This window comes from Aythya fuligula, chromosome 9 (assembly GCF_009819795.1).
Source record: "Aythya fuligula isolate bAytFul2 chromosome 9, bAytFul2.pri, whole genome shotgun sequence".
Lineage (NCBI taxonomy): Eukaryota > Metazoa > Chordata > Aves > Anseriformes > Anatidae > Aythya > Aythya fuligula.
In genome coordinates, this window is record NC_045567.1 from 23,340,647 (window position 1) to 23,356,065 (window position 15,419).

At 36.5% G+C, this 15,419-nt stretch overlaps 1 long non-coding RNA gene across 1 annotated transcript in view; it reads right to left on the bottom strand.

Annotated features, from left to right (window-relative positions):
* Nucleotides 1-13,270: 13,270 nt before the first annotated feature.
* LOC116492653 overlaps nt 13,271-15,419 on the bottom strand; it is a 114,030-nt gene continuing 111,881 nt past the window's right edge. The window contains exon 3 of the long non-coding RNA XR_004253610.1: nt 13,271-13,354. This is a non-coding gene — a long non-coding RNA (uncharacterized LOC116492653). The remainder of the gene's footprint in view (nt 13,355-15,419) is intronic.

Consider the following 15,419-nt stretch of genomic DNA (forward strand, 5'->3'; position numbering starts at 1 on the left):
TAAATAATTAACCTTTTAAACCTTTTACTTTTTTTTTTTTTTTCCTGATTCAGACTAATAGAAATTCTCAGTCTCACTTTCTATAATCTGGATTATTTAAAATTGATGGTTGTTATTTTATATTTCTCAATATAATTATTCAAATGACCATCTAACTCTCTTTATCTTCCACTGTTGTTCTAGAATCAGTCTTGTCAGCATTATCAGTGCCAGTAATAATTACATTAGTCTTTCAGAGAGTGCCCTTGAACCCAGACAAGCCAGACATGAACCCAGACATTAGAAACCACAGTAAGCCAGTTCTGAGTACCCCCCTTTTTCCTGTCCAGTTACTTAAAATACTGTTATCATCTCCGTTTTGTGCTTTAATAAATTGCAATCTATTTACACATTCCATTCACATGTTAGAAAAGCTTATCAGGAAAAAGCGATAAAATTTTGCCTTTTACATTTATGCCAATAACAGATACCTACTGGTTCAACTCCTGCACTACCCACTTTTTTTCTCTTATCACTCTTTCTAAGTTCTTCCTCACTAAACACCATAATCCCAAACACATGCATGCAGGCACATACACTCACGCAATGGGATGCAGGTAGAGAAGAATGCCATTACCATATTTTTCATATTTACCTATGTGTAGGCTCCTAGGCAGAATTTTACATTTAAGATCACAGACCTCCACCTTCATCTTTTGCATTTTCTACATAAAAGCACTATGATCTCAGCAATTTATGTTCTTTCAGCACATGCTTGTTTTATTCTGACACTGGCACTGGCAGGTTTAACTTCTGAGCACTAGCCAGTGCTCAGAGGGCAAAGGACCTTCATTACAAATGGAGAAAAGAAAAAAAATAAGACTCCTTAAAGCAAGAAAAAAAAAATTTGTAAGGATGCCTCAAGTATTAAGTGGTAATTCATATTCTGCATGAGGTAATTAGCTTGTCTAAAATATTTCATCCCTACCTAGAGAATCTCCTTCTTGGCCTTTCTAGAGCCTACCATGGCAGTACAGCGATTTAGTACAGCTTCAGGTCTCTTGTGACCTCCAGAACTGAGAAGTGTGGCTTCCTGCCCTTGCCGCCTAGCACTTGAAAGTCTTGCTAACCTCGTGGTTTCAAAATTGAGGATTAACCTTCATTACTCCTTTCTTCTTTCATTTCCATCTTTAACAAATATATCATGTAGCCAGTAAGTCAGTCAAAGCTGTACTCATAAAAGTGTACACACAGAAGGAGAAAACCAGTTTTTGCCTGCTCCTGCTTCCATCGCACCTGTCTCAGTTACATCACTGTTCCCACCTCTGCAGATTAGCAGGGAGATCTGAAATGCTGGTGTTTGTTTTTCCTTTTCTGGAAGATAAACAAACAAACCACACATTAATTTTAATGAGTACCTCTAGGTTCTTCTATAAAAGAACTCTCAAGAATATTTAATAGCTGAGATAAACACTCAATTAAAACAAGAAAGTTCTCACTATTCGGATTTCTTGAACTCTGTCCTTATGGGTATCATACTGATTATTAAAAAATGCAACACATGGAAAAGAAAGGAAATGAGTAGAACTGACAACGGAGACACTGAGGGGGGAAATGTAAGCATGCAGGGGCACTGAGGACAGGGCAGAGCTTTGTCCCAGGCACAAGAGGAAAATCCATCTTTTATTTGAGATGCTCCAGCTTACGTTGTTCCACATTGAAAATAAATAAATAAATAATAAGGGAACTGTAAGCAATTTTTTTAACTTGGTCTCTACAGGACTTAATAGAGCTGCTTCTTTGGTGTAATCAATTATTGCTGCCAAATCCATCAATGTTTCTGGCATTAATACAGTGGCTACACTAAGAAAATCTAACACTCAAGTCAACACATTAAATGAAGTTTTACAAATCTCAGAGATTTGTGCAATATTCAAGGCAGCCGGTGGTGCAGAAAAGCCCTCACTTCATGACCAGGACCTTCTTATCATACACAATGACACCACACACGGAGACTGCCATGACAGAAATAATCACCATCACTTTCCAGATCAAGGCTCTGACTCAGCAAAACATTTAAGTGGTTTAAGTGGTTGCTTCACTGTAAATACATGATCAGTCCCACCAGTTTCAGTGAGACTTCCACATATTTAAACGCTTTGAGGGGTTGGTCCCAAAACATGGCAGGGTTCGTTAACATGACCTAATGCACATGAACACTGCCTCCAGGTACCTTGTAACAAACCATCTGAGAAGTCTAAAGGAGCAAGAGTTTTTTCTGAAGACACAACAAATGCAATCAAACGTTCTCTAAGTTGACACCAAGCATGAACTATGACAGGATGAAGAGAACCTATGCTTTTTTCCCCTACCTTAAGTCTTAAATTGGTAACGTAAGTTAACTAACTGGCATAGAAGGCAACCATGTCCATACTAAACTGAATGAGATGTGTTGAGAAAAAAAGTATTTTTAGGCAACACATTGTTATCACAGTCCATTTAGGACAAGTGGCTTTAATAGAAGGAGAAAAAGCATAAGCCAAAATATTAATTTCATCAGGAATTCCAGAGAGAGTCCAACACTTTTGAACCAACTCTTAACTCTGTATCTTTACCTCTTTAGGTCAACTTTCACTTTGAAGGTTGTTCATTTTCCTACACAGGATAAACCATACATCATTAAAAGGAGTTTTAAAAGTTACGAACTTTCAGAAATGCCTCATTTTATATTATATGCAATGATGCAAAAGTGGGGCAAAATGCCAGAGCAAGAATGAAATAGAAATGGCCAACTGTTTAATCTACAGAGCCTTTTATCTACATTACCAGCTGAACCATCTGTTCTGCAGTTGTTTGGGTCTGCAAAAATAAAAGCCTATAAACTAAAACTTGTTCTGTCTTTTAAAGCTTAGACAATCTGCTGGGCAAAGGAGTTTCTTTCTATATTTAAAAGTAATAATCAATATTTGGCGTTCAGCAATGTAGCCAAAATAAGCCTGCAGTACGAACTGTAGATGAAGATAAAAGATCCTGAGACTAAATACAGCTTCAAAGAAAGTCTGGTCTTTCTTCAGCCCAGAACATGTTGCAGAAAGAACGTGCTATTTATCGTGGACTGTACACACAGCCATCTGCATGAGTCCCTTGCTGGGTCCTCACAGACACTGGCCCTTCCTGCACACATACCCCTTGCTGGAGAGGAAAAATAGAGCAGTGATTGCAGTGCTAATCTTGCGTTTTGAGATATTGTTTTTTTGCACTTCCCCAACAGAAACCTCCTAGGCTATCTTCAGGAAGCCATTTACTCCTTCTGTGCCTTGCTATCTACAGACAGAGAGAGATAAATGCGGTGCTGAGAGGATAAAACCACTGAAGACTGCAAGCACTCAGCCACAGTGCAGATGACAACCATAAAAGTACCTTTGATAGAGAGGCAGATGATCTCTGCTGGGACTACGCAGATGAGTAAAATGTTCACTAGGCTGAATAAAGCCACATTCACTCTCAAAATAATCCTTTTACTAGATCAATAGAACCACTTTACGGGCCTAGGTACTGTTCAGCCACGTGTCCCACCCAGCCATTAGTCGGTGCGGTGCCAGGGCAATGTGGAGACATAGCACTACGCATTCCAGGGCTAGGAATGGATTGTACCTGAACACAAAAAGCTACACATCTCAGCCTATGCTGTTGTTCATTGGACTTCATACAGATCCACTCGCATGAAGTTCTCGTGGGATTTTAAGCAGTGCAGCAGGACCAGCTGCCATGGTCTCCAGTGGAAGTAAAGCGTTTGTGTTTTGAAAAATTGCTTTGCATACTTACTGCTGCCCTTAGGCTTCTGAACACCAGGCCAAATCTGGCCCTCGAGATTTCCCATTCAACATTCCTGCTGACATCACTGGGACTTATTTACAAGAATGGACTATTCAATAAAAATATTTCAGTTTCAGCAAACCATCAAGACACGTTAGGCTTATTCTATACAGCATATCTGATAATGTTTTAAAATAACGTAAAATGGGTTAAGAAGTGTAACAGGTTTTAAGAAATGGGCTCAGTGACCTGAAACCAAGAGATTCTGTGACATAAAATACATCTAATTTATTTTCTTGACCTAACATTTGAGATAGATTATAGTTCCAACAGCCTTGTTGAAGCTCTTGGGTTATGTACTCTACTGTTTCAAAGATGACGTAAATAGGACATTTGTGCATGTTTGTTTCTGCTTTACGACTAAAGCCAAAGACACATCCCTAAACCACAGGGAAAATGCAAAAGCTTTTTTGGAACAAAAGAACAAATTAATGAAGGATGAAGCCCAACTGGTACAACACTTTACCCTTCAATTTTTTTAAATTAACTTCCATCATTTCTATTTTCCTGTATCTTGTCATAAAATAAAATAAAAATACTGCTGCCCACCCTGAACAGAATAAACAGTTGAGTTTTGCATCAATTTCACAAGCTAAGTGTTTGACAATGCTCACTCTTTTTCTTTCCCTTCTTTCCTCTTTTCAGCAGAATATGTCCTTGATCGCATAGGAAACAGTTGGTACAGGAACAACTGAACCCAGCATTTTCCATTTCTGACCTGCCCTCACTGAGACACAAGCAGTAACTTCCACTGAGACACAGCAGCTTTCAAACTGGACTTTGAGATTCTTGAAGATTCTTTGAGATTCTTGATATATTCATGAATATATCTATTCATGATATATGATTTCACTTTGTCCATTGATTATTCAGTGAGTCTGAAAAAGACAGCCACTCCCCAATTCCTAAAAATTATCTTTCTTGGGATTTCATTTAATACAAATAATATACATTAACAATGCATATTTTGCTTTTCTAGTGGGATGATGCTCCATAACTCATTCATTATTTATGTTATTTTAATATGCTGCAGACAGCTGCTGTGCATATACTAGCTTCACCACTCTAAAATCTCTTCAAAAGAAATGCTGAAACCTTTCATTTCCCTTTAAGGGATTTGGAGTAATATTAATAATACACATTAATAATTCAAATTTTTTCTTTTTGCCTGTTGGTGGATGAGCAGTTTTCACAGTAGCTGAACAGTTTTCACACAGTATTACTGATCTGCATTAATAATGCCTTTTTTTTTTTTTTTTTTTTTTTTTTTGTCTTTCTAGCTGGTTGATGGGCAGATTGCTTATGAAGTAATGTACTTTGATAATAGCGAGTTTTGCTTTGCCATGAATCAAAAATAGGAGACACTCAAAGGGTAAATATTCACTAAAGCTAACATCTATCAGCATGGACTTGTTAAGAGGAGCACTGGAGGTATACACCTCCTCAGTACTTCCTTCTCTGCTTCAGTACTGTTTGAAGAAACACTGGAAATGTTGATTCCCACTACTAAGCAGTGGTGGGAATTGCTACCTCCACCTGCTGGTAAGAATACAATTTTAAATCCTTTCACATTCATGAGAGAGAAAAGGAGAAAAGTGATTATTATCAGTGATAATCACTACATCACTCTTATTTAACATCTTGAGAGGATCTAAGGATATGTTATACAGACCAACAGGTCCTGGGGACCTAGTGGAGTAACTCCCATGGGAGTTACATTCAACTCAAGGACACTCCAAGCACTAAAATTCTTTCCTTGTAATTCCATGATAACCCATTTCCATCATTCTTCTGCCTGACCCCCTTTCTGGTTTACAAGAAACCTGGTTAAAAGCATTTCCTGTACTTAATGCTTTCCTGACTATTTTTTTCCAGCAGCATAGGGCAGCATATTGTTACAAAAGCATATCGTTATGTGATAGATTTAGGTATTGATTCTCGTTAAAGCTGGTTTATCAGATGGAAGACAGATTTTCATTTCCCAGTCACCTCAGGGCCAGGAGCTCTTTTAGTGCATTAACAATTATGAGTTCAAACCTGTCCACCTAAAGAAGATATCAATATATCATACTGTGTTTATAAAGTAAAATGAGTTTAAATGCCGCTTAATTGCATAATGTTTACAGTTGCTGGAAATGTTCAAAATATTTGAATGCAAAAATGTAGTCATTCCAAAAGGACAAAACAAGAATAAGCAAGAAAGAGAAAGTAGTTTTATCTGCCTCTACAGTTTAACTAGAATTTATTTTTAGTTAATGATAACAGACTCAAAAAAAAAAAAAAAAAATCCAAGCACTGAGCAATACCAGAAGTGTCATTTGGAACAGAGTTAAACACACTTTCGCTATCATTAATCATGGCAAAAGTGACAGAAGAAAAATGAGCTGGCTTGGTATATCTAATATATTAATTCTCCCTGCAGATTGGCTCAATGCATGAGCAAATAAAAACAGGTAAACCTTTGGAAAAAGAAGGGAATGTCAGTCTAAGATTTTCTGTTAATAAGAAATAGTATGATATTTTGATTTCTCCTTAAAGAAACTAGAAATGTTTGAAAAAAAAATCTGAAGACTCTGTTTTTCAAAATGGTTGAATAATTACAATAATAAAAACAAACAAACAAAAAACAACTATGCTAGAGCAGCTTAACCACATTTTCACAGTGGCTGAGCACAGATTTTCCTTCCAAAGATCCTTGCAAAGGATCATTTCCTTTGCCAGACATTTGGATAACTTTCTCCCTTACAGCTATCCCAAAGTTGAGTTTCTTTTCCACAATTATTTCATTTTATTTTTACTTCTTAATTACATTTATAAAAAGAAATTTCATCTGTTGTTTTTTCCCAGTTTCAGCAAAATTATGGCCATTCAAGATACTCTCTGTCTAATGGTGAAACACACACAAGGTAAGAGGAGGAAAGGATGGGTAAAGGAAACTTTTTTATTTCAGGCAAAATACAAAGGCTATGATTTTAGATCTGAATTTACTCTTTATTTTATTTTCTGATATGTTCTAGCAGTTATGCTGCACATATGGAGCCCTTTCTAAAAATACCAAATGGAGACCTACTTACAAAACTGGTGACTTTGTTGACATGAAGAAGAAACACTACTGTGCAACTACAGGAATCCAAAAATAGTGAATTAAAATCTTTACCATTAAGTTCAAAGTTGATCCAAAGGCACAGGAAGAAAACCAAACCAAAAAAGTTAACACAGTCTACAGATTACATCCTGTCTGTTGGAAACAGAGAAAGCTCTTACTCACTTCATCAAAATTTCTATATACAGTTATTTTACTCTAACTGATCATCAAATGAGGAGCTCCTGGCAAAATGAGGAGCTGGAAAACTCCGTACAACTCACAGACTGTTCTGTCCCAAGTTATTCATGTAATCCATCTGCAGCTTGCTTCTTCCTTTCCTTGCCTGTTTTTTTGACTGAAAGTTATAGAAAGTATTTTACTGCTGCATAAAGAGCTAAAAATAGGGTGACAAAAGTAAGGGCAGTAATGTATTACAAATTGAAAAATAACAATAAAACACTAAATTTGGTAAAACCAAAAGTTAGGGAACAGCTCCAGTGGAATCTTCAGATTTTTTTGTCCTGGGTTATACTGGTACTGTCATCTTTTGGCATTATGAAATATGAGGCAATTTACTGATTTAGTTGGGATATCATCTGTTTGCAACTGAGGCATGGCAATGTGAACAATGCACTGGGGGCAAAAGGTAGGATCACAAGAACTTCAGATAAAGGTAGCAGGTAATGACTACATCCAGGCAGTGCAATGGAAGCAGTGACAGGAATGTACTGAGTGAAATAGTTCACAAAGAGCATAGGACCACATTTTCAGTTTCCAAGAAAGCAAAATTAAGTCACACTGAAATTACAAACAGTGACATGAAAAAATAACAATGAAATGACTGTAAAAACCAAAAGATGCATCATGGACTCCCTATGATTCCAGTCGCACCTTTCATTTTACAACCCAACGTGTTAAGAGACAGCTACTTTAAGGTTGATTTACAGCAAGCCTACAGCCCATCTGCTTTTGGGAGCCAAGACACTAGATATGATTTTAAAATTAAACAGAAAGATAAACATTGATCAAGGACAATTTTTTTTCTTTTAACCTGATGAAATTTTCTTTGCATCCCATCTGCTAAATGGTAGATGAAATAAAGAAAATTAAAAGAATTGCATAATTTAGTTCAAAAATTATGTAAGCTATCAATTGTTTTTATGAAGAAAAAATCAGTTTCACCAGAAGTAACTTCATTCAACTGGGGCAAACTATACAGTGGTTCTCCAGGTGAGAAAAGAACATGGCCCATTACATTAGCAGCTGCACTTTGGTTTTATGAGAAGACCTACAGCAGTGCTTAATTACCCTGTCCTCAGGGATATCTTCTTAAGAACCAGTATGCCTCAAAGACATCTCTCTGAGTCATAATTTTCTTTCTGTTCACCTGCAACTGGGGGAAAACATTAATAAATCTGGAGTCAGGATATTTTTTGTTTCTACAAATCATTTTAGTCTGAAAATGCTGATGCTACCAAGCCAAAACTTTCTGCAAGACAGACAGTTCTGACAAATTTCCCAGACTATTTCTGGAAAACATTTTAATTTGGGAATCACACTAATTATAGCAGCCATAAGATTGTTGAAAGTGAATGGCAGTGTTCTTTGTCAACTGAAGCAAGACACTCATATGACTTGAGAAGATTCATTTATTTTTCATTCTCTCTCTCTTTTTTTTTTTTTTTTTTTTTTTTTTTTTTTTTTTTTTTCCCCCCCTGAGATTTCAGGCTTTCATTCTGACTTGAGGAATTGTTTGAGTATACGTTCACTACTGAATTCTACGTCCCAGAGGAGATAATTGCAGGAAATTCAAGGAAAACATAACATAAGGAATGAGCAAAGGAGGTTTACTTAAAGCACACTCTTATTGCAAGGAGCTGGAGCATATTTTTCAGGCATATTTTTCTTTATTTCCTGTGTAATGGGAAGGACTGTGTCAGTTGCACAGGACATACATACAAACTGGTTTAAAGCTCAGGATTGTTTTCTGTGGTTAAACTGCAAGTAAAAATTGACAGCAGCTTTTAAAGCCTAACCTTCAATTTAACCACAGAAACTTTTTCTTTCCTTTCTAATTCTTCTGGAATAAAAAAATTACCTGAAAATGCAGACTGACCTCACAAAAGTAGGTAAACTTGTATGTTTTTAATCAGCAGCAGAACCCAATTTATTTTAGATGTCACCTTTCTGGATAAAATATTAGTTATGAATCCTTAAAAATAGAAAAGATGCATAATTCTAAACCATTGTCCACTTCAATATGATTTTATAGGCAGATGGATCACTGTAATTTAGTTCTGGACCTGACCTTCCCTGTCTGTGAGAAGGCTGCTGTGTGAATCACGAACACTGGTTCAGGTTCATCTAGTGAAGAACTCACATATGAAAACTTGTTTGAACAAAATTACAGTTCTCTCTCCTAAATACCTGTAACATACCACCACAACGTCTAGTGACAGTAAAATAAATATGCATATACAGTTAATTATTTTTTTCTCTCTCTTATTTAATGTTATGTGGGTCAAAATATGGTGTGAAAGGTCATTTCATGCTTTTCAAACTGATGAGAGACCAAACTCTCAAACTCTATAGCATCTTTCCCAAATTATGAACCTTGATGGTTTGTATATCGCTGAATATGTGAACACGAAGGCAACTACTGGTGGTCTTGGAAAGGAGCCAGCTCCCAAAAGGAGCACTGCACTGCAAAATGCTTAATAACAAGAAATACTTATAAATCTTCATTCACAGTTATCAAACCACTGTTGGCTTAAAAAATCCCAAAGAAATATTAATCTAACCTTTTGGCACTTCACAAATATTTATCTTCATTGGTATTCCATGTTTCACCTCTTATTCACTAGCTATAACCCAACATAGAAAAAAAAAAAAAAAGTATCTTTGCCAATTAATAATTGTATTTGAAAAACTGCTCACTGGAAAAGACTTCTTCCTAAAATGAGATTAGTCATGTACTAAGTTATTTATTTCCTTACATAACCACAGAGGAGTAATTATTTGATTGTCAGTCTTGTTTATATGGAAGAATGGAAGGAAAGCACTTTGTTTTAATAAGGTCATGATGCTTATTAAATAATTTGCATAGTGAAGGTTAAATTCTTATCTCTATACAGCAAAAAAGTATTTTTATCTATCCTTGAAAATTGGAAAAAAAATACGAAGGTTTCAAGAAAACAAACACATATTTTGCGTACTTTTTGACACCTGTAATTGTTCCCCCATACTGCACATTCTCACCCACTCAACATGAGGTAATGACTGCTTAAATTAAGCTCCATTTATCCTTTTCGATTTACTTCTAATAGACACATCTATAGGTATAGAAATTACCTAGATAAGGTAACAAAGCTGAGCCACAGTTTAAAATTGTAATCATCAGCACAGGATGTTAATTAGAGAGAGGGGGGACAGAAGATGACAGTGCATTAAGATTGATTCTATTCAAAAATCACTTAAATAGAAAACCAAGAGGATCACTAAGCAGTCTGATGCAGATTTCAAGCCTAATTCCTGCAAGGATTCTGCATGAAAGCCACCCAACACCCGAGATAGGCTGGCAAAACCTCATCTTTAGGCTTTGAGGGACCTCTCTCTGCCCTTTTCCCTAGCTAAGTAAAGATGGATCCTTTTTTCCCCTTCTTACCATTATTTCTTTTTGTATCTATTTATGTCAAAAACTTGTGACTTCACAAGGCACGTGGTATGCAGATTTTCACATACAGAAAGATGATAACATGAGAACAGGAGCTGTTAATATCTCTTCTATTTACAATGCATTTATGGGCAACTTTTAAAATAAGATTTTGGAGTTTGACTTTTCAAAATATTTTCCTACTAACAATTGTTATTGACTAATATATCAAAGAATACTGTTGCCCTAATGATGCATCAATGCAATACATCATTACAAACGCACTACCATCTTGATGATATATTACTCAATAACATAGTAGCAGCTGGCAAGAACTTCCATCAAATCTTATGATGCAAGTTTTATCGTGTTTTTTTTAATTTACACCAATAGAAGTAAAGAAGAAGAGATGCTGATAGACAAAAGAATGTTCACATGAATATATATATATATATAATTATATATATATATATAAATTGCCTTAAAAGAATTTGACAACTGTGATATGTTTGTCTGGAAAGACAGATGCTACGTTCCAACTTTCCAAGAGTTTCTAGAAAAACCCATGTATCATAGCTCCGGACCGTTCTTCTTTCTGATTTACTATTACAATTCAAGGAGTTCACAGGTATTTTAGCACCTCCAACACAGCTGCAAGGAGTAAGCAAGCTCCTGTGCTTCCCACTGCCATTTGCAACTCTCAGTCCAGACAGGGCCAGTATGCCCAGTAACTCATTACTGGGAACTCATGGGTTTACCTATCCTAAACCTAATCCTTGGCTGCAGCTCCTTATCTCAGTACCACCAACTGCAACTGCTCTCCAGCACCTTCCTCTCCTGCCAGACCACAGTGCTTACCATACAAAAGAAAGGATAAAGCACAAAAAAATGTTGTTCTTGTCATTTGCATTTTTTGTTTGTCTTTTTCTTTTTACATAAGAGTAATTTCTCCTGGCATGAGAGACTTGATTAGTTTTGTTCAAAGACTTTGCAACACCGCTGTGCTGGGAGAAGCAGCGTGTCCTTTAAGTAGCTCGTACCACTCCACCAGCCTGCTGCTGGCTCTTCATTCATCTCTATTTCCTTTGCAAGGCCCAAGGTCTTTTAACAGTTTCTTTACTCTTTTGATCCTCATCTCAGCAAAGATTAAACCACCAACTTTACCCGGTGAGAGCCCAGCAAAGTCTTTCTGTTCAACAGCTTTTCCCATTCTGCCCTCATCCCTGCCAAGGCTTTCTGCTCTCCTGTTCCTCAGCTACATTTACCGTAGCGGCACTATTTGATTTAACTTCATGAAGTCAGCAAATGTAATATAAACTGAAAAATAAATCTTATTTTCACATAATGATTACTCTTCCTGTTAGTTTTGAGGAAAGTTTAGATAACTGGAATTAGTGTTTAATCTCAAGGCAAAGCAGCTCTGTCTGGATGCTGTGGTACGTTTTACAATTGGAAAAAAGGCATCTGCACAGCCACACACTGTTAGGTTCGATCACAATGTACCACTTGAATTATACTGTATTTTTGAAAAGAGAACTTGATTGCATCAGTTTCGAAACAAAAAAAAAAAATAAATAAAAAAAATAAAATTAAAAAAAGAAAAAAGAAAAAAGAGAGAGAGAGAGAGGAGAAGCAAAGGAATAAAAGGCTGATAAATAAAGAGGTTGATAAAAAAGAGGTTTGTGGTTTAGGCAGAAGAGGAATTGTGAAAGGCTACTGAAATTTTCCAAGGAGTTTGCATGTTCATGGAGAAGGCTGAATATTAAACAAATATCAAAAGAGAATGGAGAGGATGGATAATTTGGAGAGACCATGGATGTTACAGTGAAACACCTTTATCAGTGATCAGCTGATAAAAACAGACATCAGAGACAGCTGAAGTTTCCAAATAAGAGCAGTGAAAAAATGATATAAAGATAGGTAAGATTTGAAGATTCTGAAAGACTTCTTATTGAGGCACTTAACAGGTAAAAGAGCTTCTGATAGCAACGGAGAAACAAAAGGTTAGGCACCATTACAACAGCTCTTTTCAAAGAGATTGTTTTGAAGTGATCCAGACATGACTACACAGGATGATGTTTATAGAAAAAATCCATTTGTAACAGCAATAGCTTCATGGTTGAATGAATGAAAAGGTATTTTCTGTACTAAATGAAACCGGGATGTAGTACAATGTAACAGGGAAACTGAGTTCTGCAAATGCTTTTATAATAGAAAAAGAGAAGAAATAAAAGCAACACAAGGGGTAACCTTTGCCTGTAAGAGTCTTTTTGATTTCTGGATTTTCATTTTTGCTTACTGCTATGGAAAATAATTCTGTGCCAAATTTTATAGCTGTGGTATCCATGAATCAGAAATGTAGGCTTATTGGAAACTGTCAAATGCAGCACAGAAGACTTGGAGTTCATTCAAAAAGCAATCTAATCACGGTGCTCAGATAAAAAGCCAAAAACATGAGATCAAAAAACAGGCATGTCCAATGATGAACACAAGTTATCTGGGTGTTTTGAATGAGCATAAATACCTGTGACCATAATCTGGAGTTAGAAATGGAGTGGGCCAGAAATACTTCACAAACTATCCGCTCCACTCAGGAAAAATAAATAAATAAATAACAATCAACAAACAAACAAGAAAACAAACTGAAGTCAGTTAAGACATACCTCAAGCTGCATCTTGAGCACATCAACTTCAGATGGTGTGAAGTCCCACATCTTTGTATTCTGCTGAATGCACACTTGTTCAGAAGCCCATGCCACAACCTAAGATTGGAGACAGCATGACTACAGACTGTGAGCATGTCTCAGAGAGAAAAAAAGCTAAAACACAGATGCCTGGTGTCATCACACAACACTCTTCGTATTTCTGCTTGGTTGTTCCACCACTCTATGCTAATGAATCATACTAAACATGGTCAGAGTGGGACAGAAATACCAGCATCACAGTCCTGAAACAAGAGCTATGTCTCAGTGCTTTATTTCTGATGCTGAAAAAAGTTTGGTCTGCAAGCGTCTTATATCACAGGACCCCACGAGGCAACTGAAGCCTAGAAGTTTGCATTGCTCTTCCCTTATCCAGCCCCCACATTTCTTTTTAGTCTTTCCTTCCCCCTTTCCTGTATGAATTAAAGTTCTTTCAAGTTTTTAAGATATATTGGGGTACTAATTGAAACTGTATATCTATGAAATAAATCCCAAAATTCAATCTCAGGTTGAGAAACAAGCACTGGCCTTTAGTGAGGCTAAATCTATCTGTTGATGAAGGACAGTAATTCTGGGGGAATACTTTGAGCAGTGATTTATTCAAGTCATTGCAAATGCTCATGAAATAAAGACTGCAGTATAACAGAATGAGATTGGAGGCCCTTAGCACAAAACTAAGCATATAAAGTAAAGAAACAAACAGAAGATTTATTCAATTTCTTTGATTATTTTCAGTGATAGGGAGCTTGGATGGCAATTCTATACCTTTCTCAATTACTAGTCATTTCAAGTTTACATTTAAAACAACTTCTGGCCTTTCTATTGTTGAAAGAGTTTGATTTACAGGGGTTTCTTCTAGAAGACAAGATGATTGGTGGTTAACTGCTCTTCAAGCATAAGTCACTTCCACTCCACGCAGAAGACAACGGTACATGGAATGAGGTGACAGTGTTAATCAGATCTAGAAAATCTTTATTTGTGAGTATATGAGGACTTGTAAATACTGCTAGTAGATAATTTTCAGAGGACTTAGAGGACCAAGCAGGTTATAGATATGTTTATCTGATAAATCACAGAGACTGCAGGGGAGCTACTATCCTACTCAGTATGTGGGTCAGCATAGCTGCAAAAATAGTCTACCTGGGTACCAGAAAGAGCACGGTTACAATTTGCCCTGGCTAAAAATGTTTTGCAACTGAGGTATAACTAAATCGCATTTAAACCATGTTACTTAATCATTCCTATTTTTATGTCTAAAATGTAACTTGACTTAGGGGCAGAGTTATAACACGGTACCATCGACACTAATAGACTAAATCACATTATCCATTTCAAGTGATGATAATGCTCTAACTGGATTTTGTAGTACAGAAGAACCCCTAATATTGAGAAACTGGTATTAAAAGACAAATGTTTGTGTGAACACAAATATAGAACCACGTCACCTGATGAACAGCACAGATTTACCAAGGGAAAAAAAAAAAAAAAAAAAAAAATTGTTCATCTGAACAGTATATTATTCTGATGGAAAATAGGGTGGTGGATCAGATGAGTGCTATCTGTACCGTAAAAAGAGTCGTATATGCTTTGAGAGCATGAAGCAGAAAAATACGAATTTCCATGGATAAATTAAAATATTCTTCCATTTAGGCAAGGCCAGAGGTGCTGGCAAACAGCAAAATGTTAGAGAGAAAATAAGCATTGAAAGGAAAGCTGCTGGGTCAGCATGTTGGAATTAACTGGTATACAAATGAGGCAGAGAAGTGTTCAGTTTCCAGAATGACTATGTTTAACGATAGCACAAAAATAGTAAAAAACCAGCAGAACAGCCAGATACACAGTGATTGAGTAGATTTGGTTTATGGGTGGATACAGACGGCCCAGTGCTGGCAAAAGCAAGGCAATAATCTGGGTACCAAAAATAAACATGGAAATCATTGCTGAATACAGAAATCAGAAGGGAGATCCTGTGGTGATTGCAAATAATAAAACCATCTGTCCAGTAGCAAGAAGCACTACACTGGGCAAACAAGAGAATGAAACATAAATGACGGAAAGGCACCCTGGCAATGGGAAAGATGCTCCTGAAGGCTCATCTGGAAAATCATGTGCAATTCTGATTACC